We start from the raw sequence: 20,559 nt of genomic DNA, 5'->3' as shown, positions 1-20,559 counted from the left end.
GGGAGAAGTGGGCGGGGAGCGCTGCGCCCGCGTCCGGCGGAAAGTTCTCGCGCCGCGTCCCGGCGGGTCCTGGGAGCCGCCGCAGCGCCGGGCGGGGAGGGGCGCGGGAGGCGCGGCCGGGCGGGCGGGCGGGCGCGCGAGAGGAAGGTGCCTTCGGGAACACGCGCGGGGGCGGGGACTCGGGCTGCCAATGAGGCCCCGGAGTGGGCCGTGGAGGCGGGGGGACGGGCCGGAGCGCAGCGTTCGCAGTGGCAGCTGCGGGAGCAGCGGTAGCCTCGGAAGCCGGAGGAGAGGCAGCCGCCGAGCGCCGAGCCGACCGCGCCCCGAGGCCCGGCCCTGGGGGTGGGGAATCGCGCCGAAGGCTGGAAACTTTCCGGGCAGGTAACTCCCGCCGCCCGGCCGCCGCCGCGGGCCTCCGGGCGCCCCGGGCTGGGCCAGATGCCGCGGTGCCGAGGAGGGAGAGGGTCCCGGGAGGGAGAGAGGGCGATGGGAGAGTGGAAAGGCATGTGGGAAAGTTTCTGGAGCCTGCCCGCCCCCCCTTCCCTGGGCACACCCGGGAGCTTTCCGGGGATAGGCACGGACATGTTGTGCACCCCCGGCCTCGGCGCTGGCGGCTCTGGAGCGTCTGCGCCTCCCCTTCGCCATCCCCTCCGCGCCGGACACAAGTGCCTCCGGCGGAGCTGGGGTTCGGGGGGCTCCGGAAACGCGAGGCGGCACGCTCGGGTTTCGGGACCACCCCTGCCCGGCCTCCCCGACCCCTTTCTCGCCTCCTCTGTAGCCCGCGGGCTTGGCAAAGGCCTGGGCTGCGCCTGGTACCTGGGGCGGAGGCGGCGGCGGAGAGGCGCGCCGGGCACCGCGGGGTCCAGGGTGCCCCCAGCGTGTAGGGGAGCGCAGGTCGCGAAGTTGCCGGGTGAACTTAAACCGGAGGGGAGGGTCGTAACGCCCCGGACTGGGCTGAAAGTCTATTGCTCAGCTCCCAAGAACACTGCGAATAGCATATCCACGGTGTTGGGGGGGGGGGGGATGTAGCTAGGTAGGATTAAACATTGAGGAGCTGAGAAGGACGAGAATTATGTCAAGATTGTGAATACCCATGTTCTTTGGAGAGTGGCAAGTGGTCACTTTGGGGGTACCTATGTCAGGGCGCACCTTCTTCCTGAAGGACTCTGGGGTGCAGGCGCACCATGCTGGGGGTGTGCGGGGCTGCCCGCTTTGGCGCGGCGGCTTTCCGGAACGGCGGGCTAGGAAGGAAGCCCCAGCATTGTGTGTTGTGTTTGCGGATTGAGCGTCTCTAACATGTACCGGACTCATTGTACAAGGCTCCGGGGGTAAATGCGGCGGTGCCCAGGTAGAAATGCGGCGCCGCGGCCAGGGGGCCTGAAGTTGCGGGGTTCAGGCTCAGTCTTCCCCTCCAGCTCACTCCTGGCAGCCCAGCTCCCCGTGCCGCAGCGATGGGAGTCTTCTCGGTAGAGCTGCTCCCTGTGAGAGGCAGGAAGGTTAGGAGGGCACCTTCATCTTGAACTTGACCCGAGTCTCAAGAGCTGTCTGGGCGGATTACAAGGTAAAGAGAAGCCGAATCTTCCCGTGGGATGGGCCTCGAACTCGGTCGCAGAACGGAAGTGCCTGGTTCAGAACCCTTGAGGTCGGGGCTCAGGACTGCTGGGGTCGCTGACTCTGGAAATACCAGCCCACCAGGCTGCAGAAGTTACTCATGTGTTTGCAGGAAGGATACAGAGAGTTGGTGTTTCTCTGTAGAGGAAACGAAGCGAGTCTGCATCTCTGCTTTCACCAGATCGACTGCTCTCTCTCTTTCCTTCCTGGGTCATCTTTATTCCTGCCAGGCTGGCACTCCCGTGATTTGGCACGGGGGGGTGGGGGGGTGGGGGGGTGGGGGGGTGGGGTGGGGTGGGGTGGAGGGGGGTAGGGGGGAGTGTAGCAGAAGAAAGAAGTTGTGAAGCCTCTCTGGCCAGCTTGGAGGCATTTCAGATCTGCTACTAGGAAAATTCCTGGATTTTAACAGCTGCTCCTTGATTGCTGGGAATGAAAGAATTTATGAGCCACTGAGACATGCTCATTATAGTAGTCGTCTGAATGTTTTACTCATCTAAGCTACTTAAGGCTCTCACAGGGACCTCCCCTAGAGCCAGCCAGTTTCTGCAAAGTTTGTGTCAGTCAGAACGCTTGGCTGGTGGTGTCAGTCAGAACACATGGTAAATATATCCTGGCGGTATGAAGATGAAAAGTGTGCGGGAGAAAAGGAAATATGGTATCTGACATCCTTCAGGACTTCCTCCTAGAGTTGTTCCTGTTACCTGCCAAGTGAACTCCGTCCAGGCTTCCGGACTGTTGTGATTTGACAATAAGGGATGGGAAATAGTGTCATTGATGTTAGTGGAGTCAGGAAGGTCCAGAAATAAGTTTAAGGTCACTTTCTATGGCCCTGCCTTTCAGTTGAGTTGCCACAAACTTAACTTTTGCAGGGACTTGGAAACGATGGTTTTCCTGCTGTTTTGGTTTAACCGCCAGAATGTCCAAATTATCATAATTTATGTCCACCGTGGAACTAAAACATAACTGATTCATAGTCAGCCTTTTTCTGCTTCCCATAACAGCTTGTAGGAAAAAAAAAGAACATTTTGCCTCTTAACCACACATAATTTCTTTGTTGCCATACTGGGTTTTTGATACTGGGTTATTGAGGGCACAATTTTAAAAACAATGCAATTGTCTCCATTAAATTTTCTACTTTTAGGCAACATCCCCTTCTAAGTTGCTGATTAATTCTTGATCTCCCAGGGAACATTAAAACCAGTATCCCTGGGCTGATAGCACTGTAATCCATATTATAATGACACCTGCCAATGTAGCTGGAGGTTAATGTTATGTTGATATTTCCATTTGATGTTTCTAACCCAATTGTAAAGGTTTTGGCTGGGTTGGATTGAAAATTGGCTGTGAATCTCATAGCCTGAGAACTGGCTTTATTTTTATCTTTCTGATGAAAAGTTTAGTTTAACTTTTAAGTTATAGGAGTAAAGTTTACAAAAGCAAAATAAAGCAGAGGATTTATACAGATAAATAGATGCTTCCCAACTTATGATGGGTTATATCCTGATAAATCCATCATAAGCTGAAAATATCAAAAGTCTAAAATGTATACTCCTAACCTGAACCAATACTCCTAATACTGAACCATGAGTATCATAGCTTAGCCTGGCCTACCTTAAACACACTCAGAACACTTACATTGGCCCACAGTTGGGTAAAATCATCTAACGTAAAGCCTATTATATAATAAAGTGCTGAATAACTCATGTTATTTATTTTGTGTATCACTTTCACACTGTCGTAAAGTAAAAAAAAAATAAGGTGAACCATCATAAGGTGGGGATTGTGTGTGTGTGTGTGTGTGTGTGTGTGTACACGTATACTATATTTGGGGGGGGGTACCTTTAGTCCTCAGATAGTTTTGTCTTGAGCTGTCTAAATTTGTATTTTAGTGGTGTAAAACTAGACCCTCCCCCCACACCCACCAGTTTACAAAAGTGTTTTCTGTACAAGACTTTTTTTTAAAAATCCTCACCTGATGATATGTCTTTATTGATTTTAGAGAGAGAGGAAGGGGGGAGAGAGAGAGAGAGAGAGAGAGAGAGAGAGAAAGGAACATCAATATGAGAGAGAAACACTGATGGGTTGTCTCCCATATGACTCTGACTGGGGGATCGAACCTGAAACCTGGGTATGTGCCCTGACCAAGGCTGTATAAGACTTAAACTTTTCTGGGCTGAAAGTTCAATGACCTTTCAGCATAAAGTCCTGTGACTCTCCAAGAGTTTGAGAAATGCAGGCATTCTGGAATTAGTGCTGTAATATTAGAACATTGCTTTTGGGTTTATCAAGGGATTAATTTACATGTTTTATCCCTGAACCCTGTTAAGTAAACTGAGATGGGCAAGTTAGATCAGTTTGTTCAGTCCTCCTATATAATAAAAGGCTAATATGCAAATCAACCCAATGGCAGAACGACCGGTCGCTATGACATGCACTGACCACCAGGGGGCAGACGCTCAATGCAGGAGCTGCCCCATGGTGTTCAGTGTGCTCCCACAGGAGGAGCGCCACTCAGCCAGAAGCCAGGCTCACGGCTGGCAAACGCCAGTGGCAGTGGTTGGAGCCTCTTCTGCCTCCGCAGCAGCGCTAAGGACCCCTTGGGGGATGTCCAGCTGCTTCCCAGGGAGGTCTTGGACTGCAAGAGGGTGCAGGCCGGGCTGAGGGAACCCCCCACACCCCCCAATGCACTAATGTCATGCACCGGGCCTCTAGTATTATTTATAGGTGGTGAAATTGAACTTGAACCTTGGTCTTCTGATTCTCCCCTTTTCCTCTCCCATACCTCTCTTTATTCATGGAGTCACCTGTGAATTGGCTAAAAACTGACAAACAGACTAAAGTTAATCTGTGGCAGTTTCTCACAGTACTTTATTTATGGGTTATTCTGGTTTCAGAACCCCAGGGTTAACATCTATGCTTTGATGTCAGAGATTAAAAACAGTTCCTTAATAATGGTAATAAAACTTTCTCCCTTAAGAGAGTTCAGAAATTCACATGCCTCAAACTAATCATTTGTTTATTCTCAACTTCTTTTTTATTAAGTAGGCTTCAGGGTATAGTGTGATTTATTATCTGGACAAGTAACCCAGACAGCATTCTTAAGGAAATCACTTCTCAAATCTGTACATCTTTTTAAAAATAAGAAATGAACATGTCATTTGCCTTTTATCTCGGTATCTCTCAGCTTAATTTACAAAGCCTGGATGAATGTCCCTTTAAAAAATTAAAAGAATTTTTTTTTATTGATTTCAGAGAAGGAGGAAAAGGAAGAGAGAAACATCAATGATGAGAGAGAATCATTGATTGGCTGCCTCCTGCACGCCCCCCACTGGGTATCGAGCTCACAGCTCAGGCATATGTCCCTGACTGGAATTGAACCCGGGACCCTTACCTCGCAGGCCAATACCCTATCCACTGAGCCAAACGTGCTAGGGCTGAATGTCCCTTTTTTGGTGTCATCCTTCTTGGGCTCTTTTACTGATGTCTGGGTAAATCTAGTTGTGCAGTCCTTCTGTTCTAAATAAATTCTTCCCTTACAGTGCTATTGATTTAATGGTAAAGAAGTAGTAGGTTGCAGGTGACCCATTTCACTGTGACTCCAAATGTTTGTCCTGTCTACTTAAGAGCAGCACCAAGTGCAACTTGACACTCACCTGGAAGCTGGTACGGATTTTCTTTAAAAGGTTCTAAAATGAAATTATGCGCTGAACTATAGGCTCTTTTATGTCTGAGCAGACCATCCATCTTCAGCTTTTTAAACTTATTCTGAGAAGACTATCTCTTCAAGATATTAAGCATTGGTGTTTCAACCACAAAAAAGAGGATGTATCCATCAGTACCGACTGACTGATTGTAAAGGCTGCCATTTATTTCCTTGTGTGTGAGGAAAGAGAGTACATATTATGAAGCAGGATTTGCTAATGAAGTTGGGAGACGTAACCTGTGTACTGGAAGGGGTGAGAGCAGCAAAGCCAAAGATAGGCTTCTGGTTGTTATTATCAGGAGAATGGATTTTGAATGACGGGAGGACTATTGATAAAGGTTATCGAGGAAACATTATGTTAGGGAGACTGAAAGAGATTCTGGTTGGTTTGTCTGGGTCACTGCTGAGGGTTGCCCTTCTAGGTAGATACTGTAGGGGCTCCTGCAGGAGTGTGTGATCAAGGACAATAACCTGGACGAAGAGTCCATAGGCAAGAATGTCAAAGACAAGAAAAGTCTTGCAGGGAGATGGCAAGTCCCTGGATTTTAGCACAGATTTTGCCACTACCATGGAGGAATTTTAGTAAAAGTCTTCCAGCCATAGTTATATATACTAGTAGATGTGAACCCAAGATATTCAGCCATATAGCCCAGAGCCACGGTGACTCACCACCGCCCTGTCCCGCCCCAGCATACCTAGGGTTATTTGTCTATCATGAGCAGTCCATTGTCATCTCTGAGAGTCAGGGTATGGTGGGACAGTCTCTAAGAAACATTTGGCTATGACCTTTTCATGCATATAATCTTGCAAAAACAGGATCCTATATTTTGTGTGCTTCTGAAGAAATATGAAAAAAATTCAATATACAAGGGTTCAAATAATGATTTGCATAGTTGAGACACAAATATATAACTGTGTCTTGTGTAATGTGCTTTCCCCCCCGCCCCCCGTCATATCAGTGCATTCTTCTTTAGCACTGTTTTAATGGCTAGTGTAGTAAATCTATTACATACCACAATTTATATAACCAGTCCTTTAAAAAAATGTTTTTATTGATTTTAGTGAGAGGCAAGGAGAGGGAGAGAGCGATAGAAACACCAATGACGAGAGAGAATCATTAGTCGACTGCCTCCTGCACACCCCCTACTGGGGATTGAACCCGCAACCCAAGCATGTGTGACCTGACCTGGAATTGGACTGTGGTTCATGGGTTGGTGCTCTGAGCCACACTGGCCAGGCTTAACCAGTCCTTTCTTGACATTTAGGTACGTTAGAAAGAAATATCTCTTAGGCCATCAGAACCCTTTGGCTCAGATGTGATTCACTCATTAAATCTCAGGGCCTGACGCAGTGCCCAGCACATAGAGGTACCTGGCTGTTGGTGGCTTCATAACCTCACAGCATCAAGAAACTGTTTTCTCTTAGTTTCAATTTGGGAAAACCCTGAAGAGAACCCGATTGGCCTGATGCCAGCCAAAGGAGAGTTATGGTTGGCAGTCCCATTCGACCCACAAGATGGGACTGTGGGGAGGCAAACTGTCCCACAAAGGAGAGGGCTATTGTTAATGGAAGAGGGAGGGAGCTGGGTAAACAAAAAGAGCTAGCTGTCTAATTCAGGATATGTTTCCAAAAGTAGTATTGCTGGTCATAACAACATACCAATATGCCAAAGGGTGCTCCTGTGATGTATACCCTATGGCAGTGGTTCTCAACCTTCCTAATGCCGCGACCCTTTAATACAGGTCCTCATGTTGTGGTGACCCCCAATTTCATTGTTACAAATTGAACATAATTAAAGCATAGTGATTAATAACAAAACAATATGTAATTATATATGTGTTTTCCGATGGTCTTAGGCGATCCCTGTGAAAGGGCCGCTCGACCCCCAAAGGGGTCGTGACCCACAGGTTGAGAACCGCTGCCCTAATGTCTTGAGAGTAGTAGACTCTTCCACATTCTGTGGGGGTTTAAATTGCTGCATACACTGAGTGGCCAGATTATTATGACTACCTGATGTTTGTAGGCAAATTAGCTATAATTTTGTGCTTCCCTATTTATAATGGTCTGGCCCTCTAGCAACTTCAGCATGAAATTATAGCTAATTTGCCTACAAACATCAGGTGGTCATAATAATCTGGCCACTCAGTGTATATTGGAACTTGTGTATTGAATTACTGCAAAAAAACTTGGGAGTTCATCATTATTCTCATGTAACCCATTATATGCCTCTCTCTCTGTCATGCTTTATTCTAAATCACTTGGGATTAGTAACATCAATTATTAATGTTTTTTTTATTAATGTTTTTTGAGTGCTTGCTGACTCTGAACTGAATTTAAAAACAAACATCTGAGGAAATAAATGTTATAGTGTTTTTTCCTTCCCCCATTGTCCTACATATATAGAGTGCTATGGCAGGGTGGTTTGTTGCCCATACCACAGTGTTCCTTCTTGTGGCTTAGACCAACAGCCATTTATTTGTGTGAGATCAGAAATTGGAGCGGGGCTCAGCTGGATGGTTCTTCTACCTGGGCTTAGGTTCACTCATGCTCTGGTGGTTACATGATTCATTGCAGGGGCCATTGCTGTAATAATTTACCACACTCCTTGACAACATAACCCTGCTTTCGATTAGTTTTCCCTTGGCCGTGACTTCAGGGTAAATTGTGTGTGTCTCTTGCCCCAGGCAGTGTATCTTGATTAATCCAAGTCAACTTGAGTAATATCATACCTGTTGCCAGTGACCGGTTAATGAATAGGGATGTGGCACCCATTAGGTCCTACCATATTGGGAACCTAAGGTTGTCAGCAAAACAGAAGAGGTTGTCATTCTGAGGCTCACAGAGTACAAAGATGGAAGGTGCCTAAGACCACAGTGACTTTTTTAGCTGCCGAATTAACCAACCCTAGAACCACTGTGACTTAGAACTTCTTTTGTGAGAAAAAATGTTGTATTTTTTGAGACGGCAACCTCCAAAGTGGAGTGTGCTAGGTAATTCAGTAGGGAAGAAAAGGTTAAAGTCTTATCTAGAAAAAAAAATTAAGTTTTTCAAATATTTAATAGGTGGTTGACACCAGTTGGTATATATGAAAGTCTCCTGTCACTTAGGTGATCTGAGGTCACCCGAGGGAAGAGTGGGCATTGTACAACCTGGTGAAACTGATGATGGTACCCTCATTCTTATTCTTGGCCTTTGGTGAATTCTATCAGTATAATGCTCTCCATGTAATTCTATCTGTATAATGGATTTGTGGATTATATTACCTAGTATTACACCACATGGGCAAGTGGCTTAAGAGTCTTGCAAAGAAAGTATAATGATAATGATGTAAGTATACAGGAACAAGAAAATGTCTAATTAGGAGATTAGGAAATGGCTTAAGGTAAATTTAATATGCAGTTGGCCCAAAATTATGTATGGATTTGTATCAATAAATAAAAAACCCCATAAGACTACCATTTGAGTCATTCTCATCCTTTAAAAAGTGTTTAATGTATGTTATGTGCATACTGTATTAGTATATACATGTAATTCATAACTCTAGTGTTTTAATTATGTATAAATTACAGAATATACACCTTAAAACATATTGGGGGTACATGTTTAATTTTTTTAAAAATATATTTTATTGGTTTTTTACAGAGAGGAAGGGAGAGGGATAGAGAGTTAGAAACATCGATGAGAGAGAAACATCGATCAGCTGCCTCCTGCACGCCCCCTACTGGGGATGTGCCTGCAACCAAGGTACATGCCCTTGACCGGAATCGAACCTGGGACCCTTCGGTCCACAGGCTGACGCTCTATCCACTGAGCCAAACCAGTGAGGGTACATGTTTAATTTTTTTACTGTTAGGGCTGAATGATCAAAAAATTTGAGACCACAGTTGACATGTCTGATAATCACTCATTTTTTGTTGCTTGCAGCCGCAAGTAGCAGAGCTGATGCAAGGACAAGCAAGAACTGTGGCTGTTCCCCTTACAGTCGTAGCTTCCAAGACCCTCTGTGATCTGGGTCATAGCCTTCTTCTCCAGACCCCGTTGTCCTCTCTGTGTCTCTGCAGATGCACTGAGCTCCGGCCCATTCTATGCCTATCTCATACTGGGTCAATTTTGCCGTTGAGGAGGCTGTTCTCTCCCCCACCAATGAAATTTTCATTGTCCTTCAAGGCCTTGCTCAAATAAATGTTGCCTTCTCATTAACATTTTTCTGTGATTTCCCCCTTGTGCATTTAAATGGTTCTTGCTATTTAAACCCCCTAACGCATTGCTGTACATTCTTTATGGTATTTTTCCTGTTTTGCCTTTTATTATTAAGTCGTTCCCCTGTTTGCTTTGCCTATGGGTTGTAGGCTTCTTGATGGTAGGGGCCTGCCTTGCCCGAGTCGTATTTTTTTAATTGCTTGTTTTCCCTTCTCAGAGAAATGGAGGCAGACAGGAAACCCACAGTTGTTAATTACACACAGCTCATGCCAGTTACTGTGGGGAGGTGCTCTGGCCTCCAGCCCTCAACAACCTTAGGAGGTGGAGTGCTTCATGTACATGGAAGGGATGTGAGGGCAGGGAGTGCACATGGCCAAGACAGGAGGATTCAGGAAGCAAACCTGGGTCATGTTTTGTCTGCCTTCACACCTGTTGCCTGTAGTGACACCTTGTCCTTCTTTCACCATGGATCACTGACATGGGTGAAAGTGGGAAATGCCCTGGGATGATGGTGCAAGAACATCACTGGGCAATCTAGGCAGATGCAGGGAGTTCAAAGCAGAGACTTCTCTCCTTGTGGAGTGACGGGAAAGTTCTGGTGGGTGAGACGTATGAAGATCTAAATGCCTGTGGACAGCCGTCTGCAAGGACCACCAAGCGAAATCCTGGGAGATGGGCCCTGTGGTGGATCGGCTGGAGCGTCCCTGTCCGGAGGCAGGAGCCTTGGACTCTGCACCGCTCAGCTGAATCGAATTATTTATGCCGATATTCTCTCCATAGTAAGGATAATTGAGGGTTGACAAGTTGTCGGCTTTCAAGTTGAGCCATGTTAAATATATGTTATCATGATGGAAAACAGACATCTCTCCAGGGTTTTGAGGGTCAAATGACAGAATGTATATGAAAGGGTTTTGAACGTTGTAAATTGCTTCCCAGATGCAAGGGAGACATCAAATTTGATAGTTTCCTTGTAGCAGTGACTTCTAGCTCAGATTTCTTTGTTAGCCATTTTGTTTTCTTTTAAGAGTGTTTCCAAAGTTTTAAAGTGTTGAGGCTCTTAAATGGAATAGGATGCAGTTTTTCTCAAAAGAAAAAAAAAACGCAAAAAAAACTCCAAAGACAAAAAACCCACAAAAAAATCCCCAACCAGATATTAATTGAAATCTTGCTATAAAACTTTTAACCATGAAGCTCTGGCAGTTTTGAAAACTCAGTGGCTAGAGCAGGGGTGGGCAAACTTTTTGACTCGAGGGCCACAATGGGTTCTTAAACTGGACCGGAGGGCCGGAACAAAAGCATGGATGGAGTGTTTGTGTGAACTAACATAAATTCAAAGTAAACATCATTACATAAAAGGGTACGGTCTTTTTTTTTTTTAGTTTTATTCATTTCAAACGGGCCGGATCCGGCCCGCGGGCCGTCGTTTGCCCATGGCTGGGCTAGAGCATTGGCCTGTGGACCTAAGGGTTGTGGGTTTGATTCCTGGTCAAGGCATGTACCTGAGTTGCAGGTTTGATCCCAGCCCTGTGGCAGGTGCTGGAGGCAACCAATCGATGTGTCTCTCTCACATTCATGTTTCTCTCGCTCCCTCCCTTCCTCCCTACCTTCCAGTCTCTCTAAAAATCAATGGGAAAAATATCCTTGAGTGAGGATAAAAAAAAAGTAAATGAAAATAAAACTATAAAAAACAAAACAAAACTTTTAGCCAGGAAGTAAGTAGAATTTGTGGTAAGGTGAATCTGTCTTGGGATCTAGTTGTTCAACTACCCAAAGGATGTGTTTATAACAATGGGACCACTTCTCGTGCATAAAGAGGGAAATCTGGCGGACTTTGAGGTAAATTACTGGAAACCCTTAAGTACCACCTGAAAGACCGTCTGAAGAGTTTTGATTGTAGGTTTTGTGGTATGTTTTGTTACTGTGAAGCCAGTAACTTCTTTCCAGGAGTCATTGGAGAGAGTTGGGGAAACCTTTGAAAAATCTTAAGGTAGTTTTGAAAGTGAAAACTAGATGTGGTTTGACAGCTTAGGTAAACTTGAAATCTATTCCATTAGAGATTTCCAAGTAAAATTTAACTGCATTTGAGGGAAATTTTACAGTGGTAATTTCATATTATAGAGCAAGCATGTCAAACTCAAAGGCTAGCATGGGCCAAATAAACAAGGTTTAAGTTTATGTGGGCTGCAAAAAAACAAAAGCTTCAATTTTCATAGAAACGTAGGTTTATTTCGATAGAGATATGCTGAATACAAAGGGCTTAAATAAATGAGTAATTGTTAACATAAAATAATAGAACATTTTAATAAAAATTAATATTTTTTTCTTGAACATTAACTTACCAGACACAGAATAACTGCATAAGTTAATAAGCATAACCCAAATAAACCTATTTTTTAAAATATATTTTATTGATTTTTTTACAGAGAGGAAGGGAGAGGGATAGAAAGTTAGAAACATCGATGAGAGAGAAACATCGATCAGCTGCCTCTTGCACACCCCCTCCTGGGGATGTGCCCGCAACCAAGGTACATGCCCTTGACCGGAATCGAACCTGGGACCCTTCAGTCCGCAGGCCGACGCTCTATCCACTGAGCTAAACCTGTTAGCTAAATCTATTTTTCTTGTTCTCCAAAAGCAAAATATTTCCTGTTGCACACACCAAACAAGTCAGTCCAAGGCTAATGATGTGGCAATCAGCTGCTAAAATATTCGCTGCTAGTATTAGTGGGGAGAAATGGTGCTCCTGCACGTAAGGCGAGTAAGGGAAATGACGAACGTTGTAGTTCGTTATTAATAATTATGTATGACAGGATATTGTGAAAATTAAGTTCTGAAATTTTTATTGAAATGTTTCTTACATACCGTTATATTGGCTGGGCTACAAAAATATTCGTTGTGGGCCTCATGCGGCCTACGGGCTGCGAGTTTGACATGCTTGTTATAGAGAGTCTGAATTAAAATGAAAACGTGTTAACTTACAGAGTAGACATCTACTTATTTATAGATGCAAAAGACAGAAAAGTGAGTGGCACCTAAGTTGCAAATAGATGCAATAGTGAATTTTTTTTTTTTTTTTTTTTTTTTTTTTTTTAAATATATTTTATTGATTTTTTACAGAGAGGAAAGGAGAGAGATAGAGAGTTAGAAACATCGATGAGAGAGAAACATCGATCAGCTGCCTCCTGCACATCTCCTACTGGGGATGTGCCCGCAACCCAGGTACATGCCCTTGACCGGAATCGAACCTGGGACCTTTCAGTCCGCAGAAAAGTGAGTGGCACCTAAGTTGCAAATAGATGCAATAGTGAATTTTTTATTATTCAGAGTTCTTGAAACATGCGTGTGATTTAGAGAGCTTGCCTTTGGGAATTCCCAAAGTGGGTTCCATAGGAAACTGATTCTCAAGAAATTCTCAAGAAATGAATAGATGTTATGTAGGGAAAAAAGTTTCTGTGTTCAAATAACTGGGAATATCTGGGCTAACCGAGGTAAAACAGGTATTTTTGTTTTTCACTGCAGGGATTTTGAGCACCTTTACAAATAATATTCATTCTGAAGCTCCTTGAAACGGAACAGAGTACAGTAGGTCCTTGGCTTACGTTGGAGCTCTGTTCCTACGGCGTCACATAACACTTCGCCGCAGTCGGAACCCACCTACATAGGCACCTATGTCACTCACAGGAGGCACATACACAGCAGTAATGAAGTGAAACAGTAAAAAAAAAATTTAAAAGAAAGATAACAATTCCTGACCTGTACTTGTGGTAAATAAATAATAAAAAACAGAAAGCACATATGTACATACATTGAAATGACGGAACTGTTTTTTTTTTTTTTTTTTTTTTTTTTTTTTTTAACACTTGGAGTGGGGGAAACGAGTTAAGTTGGCTCGCGTGAATTGCGCGTACTCCGCGGGAGCCGTCTTTAACTCGGTTCATATAGATTTTCGGTGGAGTGCGGGAAACGTGTAAACTCGGGCCGATTGTAACTGCGTATTACCAAATATTTGTTTGTAATCCACCCTTTTGGTGGATGGAACAAAACCAAAAGACAGAGCCATCTTATATTTTGGCGGGAAATTCACCCCACACCGGAGTGTTAATAAATAAATGGGAGATGGCGACGTAACCACAAAACGACGTCCGTTGAGTCCTATGTAACCCGAGGACTGCCTGTATTTAGTACTTCCCAAATCCATTGAGCTGTAGAAACTTTTGTGCAAAGCATCTTTTGGCCAGAGAACAGTGTTGGGTTGTTTATTTTGCTGAAATATTTTAAAGGTAATTTCAGACATTATATAATTTCACCTGACAAACTTTCATATGTATTTGTAAAATATATCACCACCGCCCTAACCAGTTTGGCTCAGTGGATAGATCGTCGGCCTGCGGACTCAAGGGTCCCAGGTTCGATTCCGGTCAAGGGCATGTACCTTGGTTGCGGGCACATCCCCAGTGGGAGGTGTGCGGGGGGCAGCTGATCAGTGTTTCTCTCTCATCGATGTTTCTAACTCTCTGTCCCTCTCCCTTCCTCTCTGTAAAAAAAAAATCAATAAAGTATATTAAAAAAAAATCACCACCCATAATCACTTTTAATAAAATTCACAGTAATTTCTTTTTTTAAAAAAAAATATTTTATTGATTTTTTACAGAGAGGAAGGGAGAGGGACAGAGAGTCAGAAACATCGATGAGAGAGAAACATCAATCAGCTGCCTCCCGCACACCCCCCACTGGGTATGTGCCCGCAACCAAGGTACATGCCCCTGACCGAAATCGAACCTGGGACCCTTGAGTCCGCAGGCCTACGCTCTATCCACTGAGCCAAACCGGCTAGGGCTCACAGTAATTTCTTAATGTCATTTAATTGTCCCCCATATGTCACCATTTGGTTTTTTGAAACCAAGATTCAGCCAAAGTTCACATATTGCACTGTGTGTGTTATTATTTTTGTCCCTTCAGTCTTTTTAAATGTAGACGAATACTACCTCACCCCCCCCCCACCCCTCCCTCTCCCTCCTGACTTTTAGAAGAGACTGGTGGGCTGTCTGATCTTCTGCAATTGTTTCCTGTGGTGGTGTTTGCCTTGTCCCTTTGTCTCCTGTATTTTTTATAAAGCAGAGGTTAGATCTAAAGGCATATTTAGATTCAGGTTAAATTTTTTGACAAGAATAGTTCCTAGACTATGCTTTTTTCTCCTATGACTTGTGAATAGACATTAATTTAGCAATACATAAGTAGTCTTTTTTTTTTTAACTATAAAGAAGTAAAGGCTGCTTTAGCCAATTAGCATTGGCCTGTGGACGAAAGGGTCCCGGGGTTTGATTCCAGTCCAGAGCACGTACCTTGGTTGCAGGCTCCTCCCTGGCCCGGACCCTGGTTGGGCTTGTGCAGGAGGCAACTAATTGATGTGTTTCTCTCACGTCAATGTTTCTCTCTGTCTTTCCTTCTCTCTTCCACTCTCCCTAAAAATCAATGGAAAAATATCCTTGGGTGAGGATTAACAACAACAACAACAAAAAAGTAAAGGCTTAGAGTATGTTGGAAATTAATTATATTAATATATCAAAGAGGTGCTAGTTTAATTTATTCCAGTTGTGGTTGGAACATGATGGTATTGTGAATAGTTGGCCTGGTTAAATGGGTATAAGTTTTCAGTATATTTTAAGACTAGAAACCATGTGCCTCTCGGGTAAAATGGCTTGGGTGTTAAACTTTCTTGGTGGTTAAATTTGATTCAGAATGACAGGGTATCTGAATTGCAGTGTTAAAACACTATTCCATAAAGATTTATTTCTAAGCCCATTGATTTAGGAATATGCATGAATTCTTCTATTTGATAAATTTTAACACAGTGTTTTTTTGATAAATGCTTTCGCAATTTGAAATACAGCCATAAATCTAAGTATACCCTCAGGGTGATAATTTTTCTTTTTAAAAACAATTCCTTTATTTTTCAGTTATATCTGACGTATGGATGATGGTTATAATTAGTTTCAGGTGTACAGCATAGTGATCCGACCTTTTTGTAATGAAGTGATTCAGAGTGATAATTTCATGTGTACATTGTCTTGGAAACACAAGACATGTAAATAAAAGTTCTTATCGTAGCTGACTTTGCTAACTTAATTTGCTGTTTAAGGTTTTTTCCCCTTTGATATCCTTCCAAGTGCTTGTTGTATGTCTGGGAAAAATTAAACATAAAGGAATTTTGTGAGTCTTAATGAAGAATAGCATAGTATACATAAAGTTGCTTTGTGTGATAAATGGTAGCTATCACAGGCAGTTCCCAGCACATTCTTATGTTTAATCCCTTAGCAAGCAAGAATACTGTTTTATACATTAAAATTTGCCTCTTTTGAATAATAAGGTGCCTTGGATAGAACAGGTACTTTGTAACTAGAACAATACATTAAACTTTCTCTCTCTCTCTCTCTCCCTCTCCCTCTCCCTCTCCCTTTCCCTCTCCCTCTCCCCCTCCCCCTTCCTCCTTCCCTCCCTCCCTCCCTCCCTCTCTTCCCCTTTTAAAAATGCAAATATATAGGGTATAGTGGAAATTTATGATCTTTGAAGCCAGTGCACCATGGTTTTGTGTGTAGCTCCAGGCAGCTTACTTGACCTCTGTTTCTTTGTCTGTAAAATGGGGTAGAAATTCCTGTTTCATAGGGTTCATGCCAAGACTAAAGGTGGAAACCTACATAAAACACTTAGCACGAGGCTTGGCTCATAGGCGCCCCAAACAGGTTCTTTTCTTTCTTTTCCTTCTCTTCACCATATTTTAAAATTCAGCGTTCTGGATCAGTAGTTGAATGGAAGTTTTTGTTTGTTCTGAGTGTTGTTGAAGCTGCTAATTTTAAGGTGCTCGTTACAGAAGTCCAGGTAAGACCTTGATTTCAAGATGATTTGTACAGTTAGTTGGTTGCTTATGTTAAAAGTTAGATGTTTATATGAAATGTTTTCAACAAACAAGTGGGACAGTTTCAGATGGAAATTTATAGAGAAAGAGGAACCAAAGGAAAAAAAGGGTATCTTATTATTGGCATAAGGATATTGTTAACAAGCTGTCTGGTTTTAATGAAAATCAGTATTTTCAAAATCCACTTATTTAATAAGACTGAGAGAACATGAGCCGCTCCTTGACTTCAGTAGAGTTTTTTTGGAGTGTGGTTTAGAGCATTAGCCTTTGTTTTATTTCTGTGGAGTCTGTAGCACCACACTCAAGTCCTAGGTGTGTGTTTCTGAAGAGAGCAATCGCCAACCAGGAGAGCAGGCTTCCCTAGAGGAGAGGGTCAGTGTGTCCCTAAACGGCCAGGTCCTAACGGGGGGTGGGGAGGAGAGAACGCGCCTCACTGTCCTTGTGCCCTGTTAAGGACTCATGTAAAGGGAGAATTAAGTTTTGAACAGAAGTCAAGGAATACTTTGGAGGCTGCTTAAATAGACATTTATGGGCCTGGCCTTCTTGGCATTTATGGGTAAACCAAGAAGTGTTCCCCCTGTCAGCTGCCTCCACGTGTCGGGGCATTTGGTCTGGTTGTGGCTCATAGAAGAAAAGGCCTCAGGGACAAGGGCTCCCAGGCTCCCTGCGCATGCAGTGCCGCTTCTCTGAGAATGAACTTGGTGCCCTAAGGACATGCAAGTCCAGCTGCTCGAGAGCTTCTTACACCTTTCCCGTACCATTAGCAACCGTTTACTTATCCCTTCCTTTTGGAAATGTTTTGTTTAAGCAAGAGGGACTCTTTAAGCTGTCCAGCTCCACATACCTAAAGTCAAGCTAGGAGGAATCAAAGAGCGTGATTTCCCTCTCCCATCATGGAAAAAGTGAGGAGATGCCATTTCTAGAGGGGTAGTGACTGCCTTCTAAGCCAAGGGAATTTTTAAAGACATTTCACCTTCACAGGGCTTTTTTTTTTTTTTTGCTTCCTTCATAAAGAGCAGCCTTTGCTTGCTCAACAAATATAATATCCTTATGAGTTTTAGAAGTAAAAAGTTACCATGAAAGTGTTAACTGTTTGACAAATTTGAAACTGTTTTCATTTGTGGAAGGGTGGTGGAAGTCTTGCATTCATTTTCCCAACAAATATTTCCTGAGGGCTGTCACTGTGCCCTTCTGAGTGTGAGGCCCAGCTCTGTGTCAGAGGAGACAAGTGCATGCATAGGTTACGTAGGAGATGTGTGCATAGGTTACGTAGGAGATGTGTGCAGCAGGAGAGTACAGAGGAAGGGGAGGAAGAAGAGGAGGAGGAGGAAGTGGAGGAAGAGTGGATGACTGGGGGAGCTTCAGGGAAGAGGTGAGGGATGGTAGGTGGGGAGAGGTGAGGGGCTTTCCATGAAGGAAGCTCCATGAGCAGAGGCCTGGAGGCATGAAAATACAAGTCATGTTTGGGGTGTTGTTACTAGAGCAGATGGTGCTTGGCATTTGGGGTACAGTGGCAGGGAGGAGAGAGCCAGATTGCAAAAGGCCCTGCCTGCCAGGCTAAGAAGTACGGACTTGATCCTGTAAAGTAAGCGATAGCTGTGCAGGGTTTGGAAGCAGAGAGATGATGTAATCAGAGCGGGGTTGGAGGAGAGCTTTGGCAGCGGTGGTGTGGAGGAGACCCACGAGGGGACAGATGGGCGGCAGGGCTCTCTGTGATGAGGCCTTTGAAGTAGGTCAGGTGAGAGATGATGTTTGAGCCAGAGTTAATGGGAGGAAGAGAGCTCCTGTTAGTCGAATACCTTTTATTGTGCATTTAGGGAGCATTAGCTCATGTCATCGAAGCAAGAAAACTTCTCATGGAGTGCCGTTGTCATCCTCCTCATTTTGCAGAGAAGGAAACGGGCTCTAAGTCACCTGGCTCAGCTGAGATTTGAACTCAGATGGACAGTCCTGTGCTTTTACAACAGAGGGAATGAGAACACAAAGAAGGCTGTGCATGGGAGGTGATTTTCGGGGTGGAAGGGAAGCTTCTTCCGGAACAGAAAAGGGATACAACCAGGTCCTTGAATGACATTGTGTGGTTCAAGGTCATTTCTTTATCACGCTGCTGTGATGCAAGGAGATGCTGTAGGAACTTAACCTCTTGTTTATAGCAGTCTATGGTAACATTGGTTTCCTGACTCGTTTCACTTAAAGTCACAGAACGTGTGGATGATAAGTGAGGACTTACACTACTTGGCAGCTGACTGAAGGTAGAGAGGAGAAAGCTGTTTCCAGGCAGGGCAGCAAGGTTGGACAGTGAATGAACAAGTAACTGAGAACTCTCTCAGGAGGGGAGAGGCAGGGTTTGGGCCCCTCTGGGATACCTACTTGGAAATGCCAGTAGGCAGGTGGAAATTTGGTTCTTAGAGTGGCATCCCAGCCTCCCTGTAGACACTCCTTGAAGTCCTCTGGGTCGAGTTGGGATAGAACTTCTGTAGGAGGGTTGGGTAAGTAGCCCTACTCCTGCAGCCCCTAGTCCTAACCAGCATTGCACATGGGAATCACCTGGGGCACTTACTGTGAACACACGTTTCCCGGGCCTGCCCACAGGTTTTGGTTCCGTGGGTCTGCAGTGGGGTTTAGCGATCTGCATTTATATCAAGACCCTGGGTTGAGGGAGGCAGGTTGTGACAGGATCATACTTTTAAGAATGGTTCCGTTCACTTCTTTCAGGGAGCTGTTGATGGCTCCTTAAACAATATGATGTTGATCTCTGGTAAAAAGCAACATGCAGGGAAATTGCTTGTTTTTAGGAACTTAGGTACATTAATATTTAATTCTGCCAAGGATGCTTTTTAGTTATTTGGATTAATACTCAAAAGTACCAAGCCCCAAGAATTAGGTTTGTTTTTGCCTTTTAAGTGGATCTTTGGCAAGAGAGTCTAGTGGAATTAGATTCTGAGTGTTTTTCTTGCTTCTGGGAAAGAGGTTGGAGGAGGGAGCCTGGCACATGGAGGGTGAGGAGCCTGGGGTTCTTGGTTTGCCTGGGATTGGCCTATGTTGTCATAGGTTAAAGGTCACTGAACGGGGATCTACATGGTGACTGTATTTAGCAAAACTGTATTATATATTTGTAAGTTGTTAAGACAATAGATCTTAACTGTTGTCAACACACACACACACACACACACACACACACACGGTAATTATGTGATGGGGTGGTGGTAAGTAATCTTATTGTGGTAATCCTTTTGTGAAATGTGTATTAAATCATCACATAGACCTTAAACTTACATATGTTCTATGTCAATAATCCTATATAATAAAGAGGTAATATGAAAATTAACCCTCACACCCTCACAAGATGGCTACCTACGACCAGGCCGGGCAGGGGGGTTAGTGAGGGACGACCAAACGACTGAACAGCAGGCTGTGTGGGGTGACCAGGCAGGCGGGGGCGGGGGACAGTAGGGGGTGACCAGGACAGCAGGGAGCGGCAGTTAGGGGTGACCAGGCCGGCAGGGGGCAGCAGTTGGGGGCGACTAGGCCAGCAGAGGGGGGCAGTTGAGGGCAACCAGGCCGGCAGTGGGGGGCAGTTAGGGGTGACCAGGCCGGCAGGGGGGGCAGTTAGGGGTGGTCAGGCTGGCACACAGACACAGTGAGGGATGATCAGGCTGGCAGGGAGGGCAGTTAGTGGAGACCAGGTAGGCAGGCAAGTGAGCAATTAGGAGCCAGTGGTTCAGGATTGTGAGAGGGATATCCAACTGCCGGTTTAGGCCCGATCCCGGGCAGTCAGACATCCCCCAAAGGATCCTGGATTGGAGAGGGTGCAGGCTGGGCTGAGGGGACCACCCCACCCCCCCCCGTGGACGAATTTTTGTGTTCAAGCCCCCTATCTATCGCTATATAATAAAAAGGCTAATATGCAAATCGACCAAACAGTGGAACAACCAGTCGCTCTGATGCACACTGGGCCACCGGGGGGCAGAATGCTTAATTTCAGGAGCTGCCCCCTTGTGTCAGTGCGCTCTCCACAGGAGAGTGCCACTCAGCCAGAAACCCTTTAGCTGGGCCTCATGGCTGGTGAAGTGCAGTAGAGGTGGCGGGGAGCCTCTCTCGCCTTCTGCAGCAGCACTAAGGATGTCTGACT

General features: G+C 44.8%; 1 protein-coding gene across 1 annotated transcript in view; it reads left to right on the top strand.

Moving 5' to 3' along the window:
* Positions 1–260: 260 nt before the first annotated feature.
* The window catches only part of TANC1 (tetratricopeptide repeat, ankyrin repeat and coiled-coil containing 1), a 233,453-nt gene continuing 213,154 nt past the window's right edge, over positions 261–20,559 (top strand). The window contains 1 exon segment of the mRNA XM_023745748.1: positions 261–381. The gene's annotated coding sequence lies outside the window, so the exon portion shown is untranslated.

The sequence above is a fragment of the Myotis lucifugus genome, unplaced genomic scaffold (assembly GCF_000147115.1).
Source record: "Myotis lucifugus unplaced genomic scaffold, Myoluc2.0 scaffold_5, whole genome shotgun sequence".
Classification (NCBI taxonomy): Eukaryota; Metazoa; Chordata; class Mammalia; order Chiroptera; family Vespertilionidae; genus Myotis; species Myotis lucifugus.
Note: the sequence above shows the minus strand (reverse complement) of the source record. Positions and strands in the feature narration are given on the sequence as shown.